General features: G+C 43.6%; 1 protein-coding gene across 3 annotated transcripts in view; it reads left to right on the forward strand.

Annotated features, from left to right (window-relative positions):
- Nucleotides 1-19,627, forward strand: part of HECW1 (HECT, C2 and WW domain containing E3 ubiquitin protein ligase 1) — a 504,763-nt gene that overhangs the window by 346,302 nt on the left and 138,834 nt on the right. The gene's annotated exons all lie outside the window — the stretch shown is intronic.

A 19,627-nucleotide genomic window follows, 5' to 3' on the forward strand; every position in this document is an offset into this window, starting at 1 on the left:
TTATGCTTATATTTAAACTGCAAAGCACACTATCTTCCATTTAAATTATTTAATTTAGTTAAAAGTTGTATGATTTATTTGACCTTGGGTAGGATGATCCAGCAAAACACAATCTTGCTGGAGCTGATCATGAAAACACTGAATAAAATTATAAACACAACACTTTTGTTTTTGCCCCCATTTTTCATGAGCTGAACTCAAAGATCCAAGACTTTTTCTACGTACACAAAAGGCCTATTTCTCTCAACTATTGTTCATAAATCTGTTTTAATCTGTGTTAGTGAGCACTTCTCCTTTGCCGAGATAATCCATCCACCTCACAGGTGTGGCATATCAAGATGCTGATTAGACAGCATGATTATTGCACAGGTGTGCCTAAGTCTAACCACAATAAAGGCCACTCTAAAATGTGCAGTTTTACTGTATTGGGGAAGGGGAGGGGGTCCGAAAACCAGTCAGTATCTGGTGTGACCACCATTTGCCTCACGCACTGCAACACATCTCCTTCGCATAGAGTTTATCAGGTCGTTGATTGTGGCCTGTGCAATGTCCACTCCTCTTCAATGGCTGTGCGAAATTGCTGGATATTGGCAGGGCTTGGAACACGCTGTCGTATACTCCGATCCAGAGCATCCCAAACATGCTCAATAGGTGACCTATCCGGTGAGTTTGCTTGCCATTCAAGAACTGGGATGTTTTCAACTTACAGGAATTAGGTACAGATCCTTGCAACATGGGGCCATGCATTATCATGCTGCAACATGAGGTGATGGTCGTGGATGAATGGCACAACAATGGGGCTCAGGATCTCGTCACGGTATTGTGCATTCAAAATGCCATCAATAAAATGCACCTGTGTTTGTTGACCCTGACATAAGCCTGCCCATACCATAACCCCACCGCCACTGTGGGCCACTCAATCCACAACATTGACATCAGCAAACTGCTCAACCAAACAATGCCATACACACTTCCCTCTGCCATCTGCCTGCACAGTGAAAACCAGGATTCATCTGTGAAGAGAATACCTCTGCTAAGTGCCAGATGCCATTGAATGTGAGCATTTGCCCACTCAAGTCAGTTATGACGACGAATTGCAGTCAGGTCGAGACCCCGATAAGGACGACAAGAATGCAGATGAGCTTCCCTCAGACCGTTTCTGACAGTTTGTGCAGAAATTCTTTAGTTATGCAAACCAATTGTTGCAGCAGCTGTCTGGGTGGCTTGTCTCAGATGATCTTGGAGGTGAAGATGCTGGATATGGAGGTCCTGGGCTGGTGTGGTTACACGTGGTCTGCGGTTGTGAGGTCGGTTGGATGTACTGCCAAATTCTCTGAAACGCCTTTGGAGACAGCTTATCGTAGAGAAATGAACATTCAGTTTATGGGCAACAGCTCTGGTGGGCATTCCTGCTGTCAGCATGTCATTTGCACGCTCCCTTTAAAACTTGCGACATCTGTGGCATTGTGCTTTGTGATAAAACTGCACATTTTAGAGTGGCCTTTTATTGTGGCCAGCCTAAGGCACACCTGCTGTCTAATCAGTATCTTGATATGCCACTCCTGTAAGGTGGATGGATTATCTCAGCAAAGGAGAAGTGCTCACTAACATATATTTAGACAGATTTGTGAACAATGTTTGAGAGAAAAAGGCCTTTTGTGTACATAGAAAAAGTCTTAAATCTTTGAGTTCAGCTCATGAAAAATGGGGGCAAAAACAAAAGTGTTGCATTTATAATTTTGTTCAGGGTAAATAAAATATTAAACAAATGATTACACAAGTATGCGCCGCCAGTAGGATATTTTAGCTTTTATTCATAAATGCTGGCTACTTATCATTAAAAATAACGAATGACAACAAAGGACATATATTATATGTTTTTAGGTGTATTACTTGGTTTAACAACATATCACCAACTATAGATGTTTAAACTTATTACTCATATTATAATAAAAAGAAACCTATATCAAAAGTTTTTTTGATAATTTATTCATCAATTTCACAGCATATCACCAACTATAGACGGTTAAACTCATTATTATCATTATTATTACAGTATATCTGATGGGTAAAATTGTATTAAACAATTTCAAGTCATTAAGCATAAAGCTCCTAACCTAAAGCGGAACAAAACAGCAAATTAACTGTTTCCCAGAAGTTTTAATTCAAAACATGCCCTGAATGATAACTGTCACAGTTGCTTGGACTCTCAATCAAACTATGAAGCCATCAAATTGCTGGGGTGATGACTGTGCACATGTGCAACACCATGGCAACTCCAGATCAGACAGAGACTACAATGGCAGCTTCCTTTATTGTACACGATAGGATGGTTTAGTTCTGCTTTAATGTAGTACAGAAAAGCTTTTTTCAGTAAAACGCACTAACTGCCTGGCACCATCTGTGCTGCTGGCCCACCTTTACCGCCCTACTACTCTTTCTAAGACTGCAACCAGTTTACGTTCAGAATTTGTCTGAATAGGTGGACTACTTTAGTGTTATACGCCGTGTTGCACATTTGTCAGTCAGTCCCTTTTGTCCTTTACCCAGTGGTCTGTTACACTTTTTTTGGAAACATCAGCTACAGCAGTCTCTACGATCAAAAAGGAAGGGCTCTGTATTTTGTATTATAGAACCACACTCTTTAATATTCATTTGGCAGACTTTACAATTATCAGAGGGCTTGCCGTATGCAAAGTCTTACTAAGCATGCCTTTATTTTGATTTTATAATTATTGAAAAATTATTCCCTTTTTTTTTTCTATCATGATTTAATGTTCAGTAAAAACGATATAATTTATTTTCGTAAAAATTAACAATTCTAGTATATAATCCATTATAGTAAAATTTTGAATTTTTGCAGAATTATTTCATTTTAACAATTGTCTTTGACATTAATACAAATTTAAATAGAAAACCTGGGAAAGATGGACACTCTAATCTCTTCCAAACCTTATTATAATCTTCCTAATACTTTGTAATCTCAGTAGCAGAATAGACGATTAAATTTGGAACATCATAGACATTTTAGATCACATGGTTCCACTTCCAGAAGATATTTTAGCTGTAAGCATTGCTTAGTAAGCTGGAAACATGCATTACAATCTGTAAACCTTCTCTGTGCAATTACCTATAGATATACTAACAGCTATTTATTGTGAAAGCCTAAACAATCAATTACATTACATTTATATTCAGTCAGGTTGACCATTGCATTACGTATTTGTTGATAAATTGGCTTTAAGAAAAGATTTTAGAATCAGATTGTTATGTGTGTTGCCAGCAGAGATGTATAGTAACTAAGTAGAACTACTTCACTACTGTACTTAAGTACCGAAAGGCGGTATCTGTACTTTCCTAGAGTAGAATTTTTTTCTCCTGCTTCCACTTTTACTTCACTACATTTTTTCAATGATTTAAATACTTCTACTCTGATATTTTTTTTTTTTGTGCTGCACAGTTACTTGTTACTATTATAAAAATTACCACTGCCAGAATAGTAGATGGCAGGTTTCATGAAGTTCAAAAAAATATGAATAATGTCATGTGTACTTTTGACTTCTTTTGACTCCTTTCTTTAATAACTTTAACTTTAATAACTTTAACAAACCTTTGACTTCTTTCTTTAATAACTACATAACACAGTACTTGTACTTTTACTTTCAGTATTTGAGTAGCAAATTCTTTTTAAAAACTACTGGTACTTTTACTTTCAGTACTTGAGTAGCAACATTTTTTAAAAAACTACTTGCAATACTTAAGTACAAAAAATGTTGACTACTTTAGTACTTCACTTTTTGATCGAGCACTTCCACTTCTACTCAAGTCACTTTTTGATCGAGCACTTGTACTTTTACTCAAGTATGGGTTTTGAGTACTTTATACAACTCTGGTTGCCAGCTATGTTTACATGTGTCTACACAGGCTTTTGATTGCATCAGAAGAAGTGTTTTCAGAAGAATGAGTTCTCTTATTAATGCCCTCCACATGGTGGGTCAATAAAGGCAGTCAAATGCAGATTTGAAGTCAATGAAGACAGCGATGGTTCACTTTCCATACCTGATCTTGTTGTCTGCCAGTTTAAAAATGGTAAAATTCTGCTTGCTCTTCTTGGCTGATCTGTTCATAATGTTTCTGCAATCTTGATTGTATGATGATCTTCATGAGCACCTTGCTAACGACTGAAAAAAGGCTAATCCTGCGGTAGTCTTCACACACCCGACTATTGCATTTCTCTTTTTGGAATCAGCATACAGAGAAGCGTGTGGATCTGATATGAATTATCCAATTATTTCCTATTCAAACTGGGATCCGCTAGGGTGATGTTGCTTCAGCCCTGTTTTTTAATAATTTGATTGATGCAATTATTAGGAAAGCATTTGTGGACAGATTTGGGGTACAGTATGATGTGAGCAACTTTGTGAATGACTTAATAGTCACAGACACCAGTGCCATATTTGCTGATTTGGATGCAGAGAGCACTGGCATCCTTTCCCACATACCCGCATCACCCAATCAATGTGGATAAGATAAAAGTGATGACTATGGACTGTTCACAGGCCTATGTTCACATCAAAGGAATACAAATCGAGCAGGTCAAAGTATTCAAATACCAGGGATCATTGGTGCAGGAGAAGAAGTCAGCATTTACAACTGATATCCACAGCAGGATTGGCCAGACAACAGTAGTGACTTTTGAAGATGGCTAACATCCCCACCAAGGACAAAATTCAAAGGATTAAAGAAGAAGAACAAATGTATAAAAATGAAAAAGCAGCTGAATACAGCATAGAAGAAGGTGAAATGGAGGTCAAAAGCACATTAGAACAAACAGAGAAGCATCCCAAGGTGATCTTACATGCAAGCTAGATTCACCTGAAGCATCCTACATTTGTTGATCTACACAAGCCCTACTACAACTGACCATACAGTAGATCAACAGATGTTTCCTCAAGAGCAATAGGCTAAGGGCTTGTGTAGAATCACATCAGACTCAAAAGAAAGAAAAATTCATTATGCTTTCAGGTGCCTTTTTGGTGCCTTACTCATTCGAATTACACTGAATTGAATTTCAAGAGCTCAAGCATTTGCTATAGAGTTGCATATAGCTGTGTCTGATTTGCCTTTGTCTAAACAAATACCCAGGTCAATGGCCCCTTTATGGTTTAGGGCAGGCATGTCCAATCTGCGGCCCGGGGCCACATGTGGCCGGAACCCCAGGCAATGCGGCCCACTGCCCCCTGACAGTTTTTTTTTTTTTGCTGGGGAGGAAGGAAGTTGGGTCGGGGACATGGCCACAGTGGCTTCTAATTAACGGTAGGCAGAAACTGCCTCGGAGGGGAGGAGGGGGGGGGGGAATGCGAGCATGTGCAGTGTTTCTGACTCCTACCACCATGACCACTTCAAATCACTGAAGTGGTCATGGTGGTTAGAGTGTTCCTTTAATATCTCTCAGAAGAAGTAAACCTCTTTATACTGATTCCATTTCATTTGATCATCCTCTAGTTGTGTTAAATTAGTGCGGGGTGTGCGGCGGCGCAAGAAGGACGTGGCGGCATTTTATTACTTATAAACCTTAACTATAGTATATATTTTATATGCGGCCCGAGAAAATTTCTCTACACTCAATGTGGCCCAGAGAAGCCAAAAGGTTGGACACCCATGGTTTAGGGCTTCTAAATGATACTTTCATTCCCTCCGTTTCATAAAATGAGAATATTTAGCATCCGCTCACACAGCAAAATATTTCTGTGTATGATAATAAAGGCCTCATTTAGTCAGAAGCATTAATATTTTTCTTTCAAGGGTACCACTGCACACCAGATCCATTACAACCAATTGTCACAACTGATGCTTAAGTTTGGCACATCTCTTGTAAAGAATAACCACCTCTCGCCCGCTGTATAGACAAGTGACGGTGGGCTGGGTGGTCTCTTGTTCTGAGACAATGTCATATTACGTTGTTCCACTCTCGCCGCGCTTGCGATCGGCGGCGCACTGTGTTACCGGGACATGGCACATCCCCAATCTTGGTAAAGAGCTGATGACATGTAAACAAGAAAATGCCAGTTATAGGCTTTCCTATCCTCACACTAACAGAGTGTAAGAAGAGGAGAGCTGATCAGGGGCATTTCCTCTCAGAGGAGACCTGCACAGATAATAAGGGAACTAATTATTAGTGCCTTGATTATCAGTGCAGCCCCAACAGTGCCCATCAGTGATGCCAGTCAGTGCCCAGCAGTGATGCAAGTCAGTGCCCAGCAGTGATGCCTATCAGTGCCCCTCAGTGATGCCAATCAGTGATGCCAATCAGTGATGCCTTTCAGTGCCCATCAGTGCCTGCTTATCAGTGCCACCTATCAGTGCCAAATCAGTGCTGCCCATCAGTGCCATCAATTAGTGCCCATCAGTGCCACCTATCCATGCTGCCTTTCAGTGACCATAAGTGCTGCCTATCAGTTCCCATCAGTACTGCCTATTAGTGCCTCCTCATCAGTGCCCCTCAGTACTGTCTCATCAGCACTGCCTCATCAGTGTCCATCAGAGCAGCCTATCAGTACTCATCAGCGCACATCAGTGAAGGAGAAAAATTACTAATTTACAAAAACTTTTTATTTTCAAAATTTTCGGGCATTTTTCGATTTAGCAAAAAATAAAAAACCCAGTGGTGATTAAATACCACCAAAAGAAAGCTCTATCTGTCTCAAAAAAATTATAAAAATTTAATTTGGGTACAGCGTTGCATGACTGCGCAATAGTCATTGAAAGTGTGACAGCTCTGAAAGCTGAAAATTGGCCTGGGCAGGAAGGGGGTGAAAGTGCCCATTCTTGAAGTGGTTAAACTCTGTATGGGCATCTTTAAGCTTTTAAGATGTAGCAAAATGATTTCATAAATACATGTGAGTTTACATTCTCGTACAAGTGCTTTGCATTGAATTAAATTGCTCAAAAGCTGCTATAAAATGTTTGGGTGAGTCTTAAAAAAGGTTTAGTTTGATTTTAATGTAACATGATTTAAGATATACCCAAGATAAATATTAAAAATGCCATTGAGGAGCCACCTGCTTGATACTCCTAATCCTGTAAAATACCCATGATAATATTTCAAATGCTAATCCCCTGCTTTCTAGATCCTCTCCCACAATCTGTTAATCCTAAAACATTGCCTTATGTCAAGAGAACTGCAACCTTAGCTTGGAAAGGTCATACAAATATACAATGAAGAACTGTATGTGAAGTTGGGCAACTATTTAAAATCAAGACCTGAAATGATAAAAAATATCAACTTTTAAGAAAGGTTAAGCAGAGAGCATTGTGTGCTTTTGGTAGCTGTTGGAATTGATTTACTAGATAGGTAGAAAATGTTCACTTAGCTTAGTGCATATGGTGCACCTATGTTTACTCTCTACACCCAATCATGTGCAAGGGCAAATCAAAAAATACAATTTTACCCATGGTTTCGATGAATTAAGAGGAAGGAGTGTAACTTTATTTAAAAGCTAAGTTGACATAGCAGAGACTCTTCATTTGGTATAGTGAATATTAGTAAAGAAGCTGAACCTATGTTTTTTTCTGAATTCCCATTTACAGTAAATAGTTGATTTGTTAAGTGAATAGCCTCTGAACCTTAGTAAAACCACATTGAGCAGCATGTGCAGCATGAGTTTTATTTTCTTTTACTTTCCATTTTTGTTTGGTATTGGCCACTAAAGTAGTAAATAGGATTCTTAGAATGTTTGTAAACTAATAACGAGCTTTCCATATTTGCTCCATTAAATTAACAGTTAAATGCATTTTGTTATATATATTCAATAAGTGCAAAAAAAGCTGTCATGTGTCCTGCGCACACTTTGTATTATCGCAAGAAGCCTAGTTAGCCCTCCTATTTTTAAGACTATGCAATAATTGGAGAACAGGATAAGGTGAGGGTTTGAGTAGTTTAGTAAATGTCAACTGGGCAGGGCCTATACCATTCTGTCCAAAAAATTGCTGTGTTTCTGCAGCCCACAACAGGACTTAAAGCGAAACTTCACCCAAAAGGGGAAGTTCTGCTCCTCCTCCTCTTCCCCCCTCCTCCTTAAAAATTGGGCAGTGGTGGGATTCAAAAATTTTAGTAACCAGTTCCGACTTTCAATGCACAGTGACCAGCGTGCCCCCTTTCAATGCAGAATGACCAGCGTGCCCCCTTTCAATGCACAGTGACCAGCGTGCCCCCTTCAAAACAGTGACCAGCGTACCCCCTTCAATGCACAGTGACCAGCATGCCCCCTTCAATGCACAGTGACAAGCGTGCCCCCTTTCAATGCACAGTGACCAGCGTGCCTCCTTTCAATGCACAGTGACCAGCGTGCCCCCCTTTCAATGCACAGTGACCAGCGTGCCCCCCTTTCAATGCAGAGAGACCAGCGTGCCCCCCTTTCAATGCACAGTGACCAGCGTGCCCCCCTTTCAATGCACAGTGACCAGCGTGCCCCCTTTCAATGCACAGAGACCAGCATGCCCCCTTTCAATGCACAGATCATCGTGCTCGTGCCGTGCCCCCTTTCAATGTAGAGACCAGTGGCGTGCCCCCTTCAATTCAGAGATCATCATTCGTGCCCCCTTCAATGCAGAGATCATCATTTGTGCCCCCTTCAATGCAGAGTTCATCATTTGTGCCCCCTTTCAATGCAGTCTGCAGAGACCAGCGTGCTGCGTGCCCCCTTCAATGCAGAAATCATCGTGCTCCCTTCAATGCAGAGTGAACAGCGTGCCAACTTGCCAAGCCCCCCAGACCAGTGCACTTGACTTACCTTACTAGCGGCTTCTTCTCTTCAGTCCCCGCATCTCCTCGAGTCCTCTCCCGCGTCCCGCCTAAGTGGCTCTAGCCTAGCAACCAGTGACTGTGTGTGTGCTCCGGTCGTCTCCCTGCAGAGAGACAGCTCCGACAGAGAGCAGAAGCGGTCAGCGGATCAGGAGGACAGATGTTCAAACTCACAAGGTGCCGGTTCTGCGAACTTGCAGAAATTTAGTAGCCGATTCTATGGAACCGGTGCAAACCAGCTGAATCCCACCACTGAAATTGGGGCATAATTTTTTGACATGTACCCACTCCCACACTTCTGGTCGGATGGCCGTGGGTGACCTAAGCAGAATTTTGGCCCCTCCACCTTCCCTAGAAGCCTTCTGGGACATGTCACAGGTCCTAGAAAGATTCGGGTGGCTTGCCCATACCCAGTGATCAGGTGGCTGTGAAGGGGCAATCGGTCACAGCCAGCGCCCACAGTTAGTATGTCGGCGCCAGGTACCAAAGCCAAGTGAAGAAACACCGGGCGAGGGCATTGCTCGATCTTGAGGCAGGTAAGTGTCCTATTATTAAAAGTCAGCAGCTACAGTTTTTGTAGCTGCTGACTTTTAATTTATGAACAGATGACTGGACAACTGCTTTAAGGGCTGGTGATTTTTCTGCCAGAACAACGGGCATTTTTTCTGTACTTGCAGATTTTTTTATCACTTCAGCTCTGAAAGGTTTTACCCCTTAATGACTAGGCCATTTTTCGCGATTCGGCACTGCGTTACTTTAACGAAAAATTGTGCTGCCGTGCGGCGCTGTACCCAAATACAACTGATGTCCTTTTTTTACCTCTGCGGTTTTTAGATTTTGCACTATAAACAAAAAAAGATCGACAATTTTGAAAAAAAACACAATATTTTTCACGTTCTGCTATAAAACATTCCCCAAAAAAAAAATTAAAAATTAAATTTTTTTTTATCAGTTTAGGCCAATTTGTATTCTGATACATATTTTTGGTAAAAAAAATATCCCAAAAAGCGTATTTTAATTGGTTTGCGCAAAAGTTATAGCATATCCAAACAACGAGATATATTTTTGGGACTTTGTATTTATTTTCATTTTTTTTTATTAGTAATGGCGGCAATCTGAAATTTTTAGCAGGACTGCGACATTGCAGGACAGATCAGACCCCTAACTGATATTTTTTACACTTTTTGGGGACCAGTGACATTAATACATTAATCAGTAATCAGTGCACTGTTACTGTATAAATGACACTGGCAGGGAAGGGGTTACTGTATGCCTAACAATGCTTACTGACTGTGGGGGGGGGGGGGGAGAGGCTCTATGACAGGCACAGAGAGATCGGGGTTCCAGCTTAGCTGAAACTCCTGATCTCTCTCTGCCTGTGTGACAGAAGAAGCGCCTGCTTTGTTTACAGAAGCAGACGGGTCTTCTGTCAGTTTCTCTGATGAGTGCGGGAGGCCGGCGGCGATTGCCACCACTCCTCCCGCAGCTTGCCTCCCGTTGTGTCTAAACACAGTATATCTGCGTGGAGTGGTCGGCAGGAGGCAAAAAGAATAAAAATTTGGTAAATGTGCATGTTTTGTACTGCATATGTTTTTGGCCTGAAGTACACTTAAACGTTATTCAAGGTGTCTTTCTGCTTTCTTTCCGTGGTTTGTGATCTTATGTGACTTTTAGAGCAAAGGAACACTCTCATGGTAAGGTCCTGTAGTCTCCCAGAGTAGAATGAGCACACTTCTATTTTTTTGGCACCCAAATACACCAGAACCCGCACTACTGAGTGTGCAACAAAAAAAGGAAACAACTTAAAATATTAACAACTTGCAATCCCTTAACAACATGAATAACGCACACTACTTGGATGACCCAGGGAGGCACCACCCTTCTTTTGTCCCATAGGTTTCCATACATCATTCAACCATTTCCACCTATTTTTGGAATATATTTATTATCTATTATCTGTGGCTGTCCTATCATTAAGGCCTGGATAATATCAACATGGAACTCCATGAGCGTTTTCCAGTATATCTGAGTTTATTATGGACTTGTGATATATGTTTTGTTTTGTTATTAAAATCTGAAGCCTTACCTTCTGTTCAGCACAGTTGTTCAGGCTCCTCTCCTGTACTGAAATTGCTTACTCTGATTCCACTGCATACTGTGAGACTCTCCTGGTGTACATTAGAAGTTGCAACATCAGCTAGAGCTTGCCTCATTTCATGGCTGGAGACCATCCAGCATCATCTAGCCCTTCCCTCCTTGGCCTAACTGCCCTTGGCCCATTCATTCATTGGAATTCAGTTCTTTCACTTATGTGGTCACAGCATCATATTGGGGGCTTCATCACAGCTTTATGCTTTCAGAAAGATAAGTACAGCATCCTGGGATCTCCCACCAGCCATGATCTGCCTGCATTGCATATAGAAACCCAAATACATAGTAATTACATCAGGAATCTAAGTTACTTTAGAGTCTAAAAAATTAGAACAGAAAGATTTTATTTAATAATTTATGTTGTAGGTTGATGAGAGGGGAACAAAGTAACACTTAAGCAGATTAAACCTCTGTTTTAAGTGCGTTTAATCCTCCCTTTTTTTTTCATGTGATAAGCTGGGGTGTGCAATGTATAATTTAATCCTGTATGTCTTGTTTAACCGATTCCCGACCGCCCACCACTGTTTTACTGCGGCAGGCTGGCTCTCCTGCACGAACCGACATAGCTCTACGTCGGTCGTGTGCGTGGTGCTAAGGGGCGAGCGCGCGCCGCCAGCGGCGTGCTTTCGACCCCACTAGGCAGTGGGGATGCCGATCCACAGGGCCGGCGACCGCGATTGCCCCTGGGCACCCGCGATCGATCCCTGCTGAGAGAGAAGCCGACCGTCCTTCTCCCTGCAATGATCACAGAGTGCCTTCTATATAGGATCAAAGGTCTCTGTGGTCATTTCACAAACCCATCCCCCATACAGTTAGAGAAAACTCCCCTAGGCTCACACTTAGCCCTTTGATCACCACTGTGTTAACCCCTTCCCTGCCAATGTCATTATTATAGTAACAGTGCATATTTGTTAGCACTGATTACTGTAGTAATGTCACTGGTCCCCCTAAAAGTGTAAAATATGTCAGTTAGGGGTCCGATCTGCCCCGCTAAAAATCGCAGATCGCCACCATTACTAGTAAAAAATAAATAAATAAATAAAAATGACATAAATATTTCCCCTAGTTTGTAGACGCGATAACTTTTGCGCAAAACGATCAACAAACAAAAAATACATAGCAGAATACAAATTGCCCTAAAAGGATGAAAAATTTTGATTTTTAATTTTTTTTTTTGGGGGGGGGGGATGTTAAATAGCAAGATGTGAAAAAATACTGTTTTGTTTCTTTTTTTTTTCAGAATTGTCGCTCTTTTTTGGTAATAGCGCAAAAAATAAAAATCGCACAGTTGATCATATACCACCAAAAGAAAGCTCTATTTGTGGGAAAAAAAGGACATCGATTTTATTTGAGTACAGTGTCCGTGTAGTACATGACCGTGCAATTTTCTATTAAATTAACGCAGTGCCGAATCGCAAAAAATGGTCCGGTAAGGGGGTAAAACTTTCTGGTCCAGAACTGGTTAACTGTAAATTTGTATTTTGTAATAAAGAATTATAAAAGGCTGCATGCGGACCAGTGTGTATGTCAGGAAATGAGGTGATCTGTCTAATGTTTTTTCATATGATATACCAATATTGGATTCTAATATTTTAGTTTTTTTTTTTTATCCTTTTCAATGGCATGAATAGACATTGTGGTCCATTCCTCAGTAGTTGTCGGTTGTGTAATTCCTAACAGAGTATAAATTACATCTTTTATGCCTCTGTTTTATATCTCAATATATGCCTGTCAATTAAATGAAGGCATTCATGGGTATTTCTTTAGGGAAAACAAATATTGATACATTGACTGCATTGTGTCATGTATATAAAGATTATACAGATCATCAATCTGACACAGAGGCCTCTGGATATTCTAGGCAGCTGTCAGAATAATTATAAAAAATCCTGAGCTTCACAATCGTTTTTACAGGGCACTCGCTATCCATCTCTCAAATACACCAACATTTCCTTCCGCTCCATTTGGACTGACATCTAATCCTTGGAAAAGAGCTCATTCTGCAGGCAAACATAATGCCGCAACCTGTTAGCAAACATAACAATGCTACTTCTCCTTTTTCACAATTTCAACCTGATTATAAGACTTTGTTGTTGATGGGCTTGAACAGCCCTGGGACACGGGATCAGTGTTTTAATTGAGGGTTTTACAAATGCAATGCTGTGCCAAGATTAAAGCTGAACTCCGGGCAAACAGCTAAATATACAGTTGAAATACATATATGAAAATTGATTTACCTTGCAAAGGGTTGCTAATCAAGCATTCTTGTGACCCAGGTATCCCTGACACACAGCACAGCCAAATCCTAGACCTATCTGGACACCGTAGTTAGGTAATATAGCCTTATTTAGGTCCAGAACGTCTGTGAATGAAAAATGATAGACATATACAGAACAAAAAAATGTGTTTAATTTAGGATAGGTTCTTTATGTTACTAATTTTGTATCATTGATTAGTTTCAGAATTTGTTTAGTTTCATTTCATTTCCCTTTGTTTACTAATTTGCGAACAAATTCCAAATTTTGTAACTATTCGAACGTAGATCGGTCAAACGATTTGAATTCTGTGTGAAGAATAGCTAGTTGTTAAGGAGTGGGCTGCCACTTCCCTAACAACCAATGACTCATCAGACCCTTATCTGAGCATGCAGCCCGACAGGCCAGGAAAGGGGGGGGGGCGAGCGAGTGCCCCCCTTCTAAACCATACCAGGTCCCAAAGCACCCCCCCCATGTTGAGGTCTGATATGGCCCCCCCCTCCCAATCCATACCTTCGGGGTCTGGTATGGATTCTAAGGGGAACCCCACCCCAAAAAGTTGTCCCTCCCCAAATCCATAACAAACCATTTTCAAGCATGTAGCCTGGCAAGTCAGGAAAGGGGGGGGGGCATTTCAGAATTTTTTATTGCTGGCATTCTTTTGTTTACATTTCAGCTGATGGGTCATTGGTTGTTAAGGACACCGCACCCGGTTTCCTGGCCTGCTCCTTAACAACCAGCTATTTTTCACAAAATTCAAATTGGTCGATCATTTTTTAACCGATCCATATTAGAATCGTTCCAAAATTTGGAATTCGTTATTAAACAAATAAACAAAACTAGTTTCAACGAAATTCAGTAATATTTAATTCAGAGATTCGGAAACATTCAAGTCTCCGAATAACCAAAAATTCATCCGAATTTATATTCGGACTGAGACCAATCACACATGAAATGAAGCAAAGGGTAATTTATGTGCACATCCCTTGGGTATGCATGTTCACGAGGGAAAACTTACAGCAATATTTAATCAATATAGTCCTGATTGGCTCCTTGCTCCTGATTGCTGCTCTTTCCTCTCTTCTTCTAAAGCTGGCCATAGATGGATCAAGCTTTGACCGGCTCAGCAGTGATTAGAATTCAGCCGAAATTCCCCTTCAAGAAGAGTCAACCTAGTAATCAACTCCTCTCGAACAGGACTGTTGGAAAATGTTGCGTTCGATTAGCGCATGCTGCCAATACAATAACTCAGCAGGGAGGATTCCTTCATCCACCTCAAAATGTGTGAATAGGGGAATCTGTTTGTTTTTTTCTTTTTTTTTCCAGGGGATTACAGGAGGTCAATATCAAAACAGATTCATATACAAAACATATGGTAGCTCTACTTTTTGATTTATAATGTATGCATAATTGGATTAAGTGACCAGACGACAAATAGGAGGTGCCGTTCAGGGCTCCAACCAGGTCTTCTCCTGTAATACACTGCTGGGAGTGCAGGGAAGGACAGAGGTCATCCCAACTCCAATGATACAACAGACAAAAAAGGTCCTATGCACCGCACATCACTTCAGGACCCTGTGGATATGTGAAATGACAGCCCCCACTTGGGCTCCAGCGTAGCCATGCCCCAATGCGTTTCACTCCACCCCTGAAGCTTAATCATGGTGATTAGACATGTGCAGAATGAAAAAATGAATTTAGATTTGAATAGATTAGTTACGCTACTCATTTTTATTCATTAAGGAATTTGTTTCGTTTGGTTTCGGAGTTTGTTTAGTTTAGTTTAATTTTAGTTAAATTTCATTTATTATTCATTAAAATTAGTTTTATTTATACATTTTTTAATGAATTCCAACTTTTCAGAATGATTAGAATTCAGATCGGTCGAAAAACGAGCTGGTTGTTAAGTAGCGGGCCGGGAAGCCAACCGCCCGCCTCCTTAACAACCATGCATCATCATCTGTCAGCGGGCTTCCCCACTGACAGATGAGTGTAAAGAAAAGAATGCAGACAATTGCCCGGCAATAGAAAAATGTTAAAAAAACGGGCATAGGTCCCCCCCAAAATCTATACCAGACCCTTATCTGAGCATGCAGCCTGGCCTCGCTCAGCCCCCCTACACCTCCGAAACCATAGCAGGCCCCCCCAGCCCCCCTATGTGAAGTCAGAAGGGGGTGATGCCACCAGGTGACGTGTCCTGGTGACCCCGCCCCTTGCCTATGAAAGAACTGTCAAAGCGCAGAGCGGGCAGACAGCGGAAGGCCTCCCAGAAGGCGAAGCGTTTTTTATTTTTTCTAGTTTTCAGGTCGTGATTGATGATGGATTTACATCGAGGGACACTCATTTTCTTATTTTTTAATAAAATATGATAAAAACCTGTGGTTCTTACTTTGTGACACTATTTAGGTGAATGGGTAGGGGTATGATGTACCTGATACCCATTCACATAGGGGAGGGTGGGATCTGAGGACCCGGGATCTGGGGTCCCCCTTGTTAAAGGGTGCTTCCAGATTCTGATAAGCCCCCCCACCCGTAGACCCCGATAAATACAGCCCAGGGTTGTTGGGAGGGGGCGCAGTCCCCCCCCTGCCCAAAAGCACCCATTCCCCCATGTTGAGGGCATGTGGCATGGTATGCTTCAGGAGGGGGGCACTCACTCGTCCCCTCCCCCCTTTCCTGACCTGCCAGGCCGAATGCTCAGATAAGGGTCTGGTATGGATTGGGGGGGTCTGTTTTTTTTTTTAATTTTGGCGTCGACTGGCGTCAAATGGGTTGAACTGGATGGACTGATGTCTTTTTTTCAACCTCACTAACTATGTAACTATTACTGGGGGGTGAGAGGGAGCTACACTGTTTTTTTTTAAACATTTTTCTATTGCCGGTGTCCTTTTTTTTACTTTCATCTGTAAGTGGGGAAGCTCGCTGACAGATGACTCATGGTTGTTAAGGACGCTGGTGGCCGGCTTCCCAGCCCGCTGCTTAACAACCAGCTATTTCTTCACACGGAATTCGAATCTGTCTATCGTTTTTCGACCGATCCCAATTCTAATCTTTCTGAAAAGTTGGAATTCATTAGAAAACGAACAACAAAGTGGGGTACACACTAGTAGAAAATCTGCCGAAAATTCCCATCCGAGGTAAAATCTTATGATTTTCGGCTAGTGTGTACACAACTTTCAGCAGCCGATGCCGACATTTTCAGCGAAAAAAAACGGAGGGACAAACATCAAAATTTTTATTGTCCGTCTCCATGCAGTGTATGCAGTACGTCCACGAAAAATCGGATATGAAAGACCGCGCATGATCTGAAGTTGCTGACAACCCGGAAGTCTAGGAACAAATGTCCTGGAAAAAAATAGGATGAGAAATTTCATGAACATTAATGCACTGTCAACTAAAAACGGTTATGAACGCTGAGCAAGAGAGAGAAAAATCAGAGGATATTTCGTCCGATTTCCATCAAGTGTGTACGGGCCTTAAAACTCTCTAACGGAGCTCCAAATAGCAGTAAAAACGTGACTATTGTTCTAACCCTTTCCCATTGTATTCAAAACTAAGAAATAAAGTTTTGGCTGGAGCTACACTCAGGGCTGGCCCAAGACATTGTGCTGCCTGGGTCCGAGAATGAAATGCTGCCCCCCCCCCACAAAAAAAAAATTCACGCCATCCAAGAGGCCCCCACATTCTATAGGACTATGAAAGCTGTCAGAGGGGTGTGAGTGTGTACGGAGTGACAGCAGGAGCAGGACAGAGCAGTAGACACTGGGCAGATGAGCGCACCAGGCCTTCTACTGTCTATAGTGCCACAGTGCCCTGCAGGGCTGGGGGCATGGTACAGAAGAACGCAGGGTGGCGGACATGGTACAGGAGAATGCAGTGCTGCGGGCATGGTATAGGAGAATGCAGTGCTGCGGACATGGTACAGGAGAATGCAGGGCTGAAGGCATGGTACAGAAGAACGCTGGGTGGCGGACATGGTACAGGAGAATGCAGGGCTGCGAACATGGTACAGGAGAATGCAGGGCTGGGGGCATGGTACAGAAGAACGCAGGTTGGCGGACATGATACAGGAGAATGCAGTGCTGCGGGCATGGTATAGGAGAATGCAGTGCTACGGACATGGTACAGGAGAATGCAGGGCTGCGGGCATGGTACAAAAGAACGCAGGGTGGCGGACATGGTACAGGAGAATGCAAGTCTGCAGACATGGTACAGGAGAATGCAGTGCTGCGGGCATGGTACAGAAGAATGCAGGGCTGTAGGCATGGTACAGGAGAATGCAGTGCTGCGGGCATGGTACAGAAGAATGCAGGGCTGTAGGCATGGTACAGGAGAATGCGGGGCTGCGGGCACGGTAAAGAAGAATGCGGGGCTGCGGGCATGGTACAGAAGAATGCGGGGCTGCAGGCATGGTACAGGAGAATGCGGGGCTACGGGCATGGTACAGGAGAATGCAGGGCTGCGGGCCTGGTACAGGAGAATGCAAGGCTGTGGGCATGGTACAGGAGAATGCGGGGCTGCGGGCATGGTAAAGGAGAATGTGGGGCTGTGGGCATTGTACCGGAGAATGTGGGGCTGTGGGCATGGTACAGGAGAATGCAGTGCTGCGGGCATGGTATAGGAGAATGCAGTGCTGCGGACATGGTACAGGAGAATGCAGGGCTGAAGGCATGGTACAGAAGAACGCTGGGTGGCGGACATGGTACAGGAGAATGCAGGGCTGCGAACATGGTACAGGAGAATGCAGGGCTGGGGGCATGGTACAGAAGAACGCAGGTTGGCGGACATGATACAGGAGAATGCAGTGCTGCGGGCATGGTATAGGAGAATCCAGTGCTGCGGACATGGTACAGGAGAATGCAGGGCTGCGGGCATGGTACAAAAGAACGCAGGGTGGCGGACATGGTACAGGAGAATGCAAGTCTGCAGACATGGTACAGGAGAATGCAGTGCTGCGGGCATGGTACAGAAGAATGCAGGGCTGTAGGCATAGTACAGGAGAATGCAGTGCTGCGGGCATGGTACAGAAGAATGCAGGGCTGTAGGCATGGTACAGGAGAATGCGGGGCTGCGGGCATGGTAAAGAAGAATGCGGGGCTGCGGGCATGGTACAGAAGAATGCGGGGCTGCAGGCATGGTACAGGAGAATGCGGGGCTACGGGCATGGTACAGGAGAATGCAGGGCTGCGGGCCTGGTACAGGAGAATGTAAGGCTGTGGGCATGGTACAGGAGAATGCGGGGCTGCGGGCATGGTAAAGGAGAATGTGGGGCTGTGGGCATTGTACCGGAGAATGTGGGGCTGTGGGCATGGTACAGGAGAATGCAGGGCTGTGGGCATGGTAAGGGAGACTGTGGGGCTGTGGGCATGGTGCAGGAGAATGTGGGGCTGCAGGCATGGTGCAGGAGAATGTGGGGCTGTGGGCATGGTGCAGGAGAATGTGGGGCTGCGGGCATGGTGCAGGAGAATGGGGGTCTGCGGGCATTGTACAAGAGAATGCGGGTCTGCAGGCATGGTGCAGGAGAATGCGGGGCTGCGGACATGATACATGAGAATGCGGGGCTGCGGGCATGGTACAGGAGAATGCAGGGCTGCGGGCATAGTACAGGAGAATGCAGGGTCTGCGGGCATGGTGCAGGAGAATGCAGGGTCTGCGGGCATGGTGCATGAGAATGCAGGGCTGTGGGCATGGTGCATGAGAATGCAGGGCTGCGGGCATAGTACAGGAGAATGCAGGGTCTGCGGGCATGGTGCATGAGAATGCAGGGCTGTGGGCATGGTGCATGAGAATGGAGGGCTGTGGGCATGGTGCATGAGAATGGAGGGCTGTGGGCATGGTGCAGGAGACGGACATGGTACAAGAGAATGCGGGGCTGTGGGCATACTACAGGAGATGCAGTGCTGTGGGCATGTACCATGCCCAGCAGCACTGCATCTTCTGTAGTATGCCTGCAGCCCCGCATAATGGCAGGTAGTGTGCAGTCTCACTTACCTATTCCTAAAGGGCGCCTTAGGATTTAAAAATGGCGCCGCCCGGCGCCACACGTCAACACGTCCGCGGCCGGCCTGACATGCACACTGCGCATGCGCCACCGCCGCCACTCGGGAAAGCTAATACATGTTCGGCTATTCCCAGAAATAGCCGAATGTTTACGGGCTTTGCCGAGCGGCGGCGGCGCATGCGCAGTGTGCATGTCGGGCCAGCCGCTGACTTTTTTTTTTGCGATAGGCGAAGAAGAGAAGAGGCGGCCGGGGGCCGCCCCTCTCTAAGTGCCGCCTGGGACCCATGGTCCCACCGGGACCCACGGTAGGGCCGGCCCTGACTACACTTTATTTTAGTCATCTTTTCCCATAGTAAAAAAACATGGTAAAAAAAAAAAGTAGAAAGTTTAACATTTTTTCCTTGCATCCTCATACAG

The sequence above is a fragment of the Pelophylax lessonae genome, assembly GCF_965119305.1.
Source record: "Pelophylax lessonae genome assembly, chromosome: 5".
Classification (NCBI taxonomy): domain Eukaryota; kingdom Metazoa; phylum Chordata; class Amphibia; order Anura; family Ranidae; genus Pelophylax; species Pelophylax lessonae.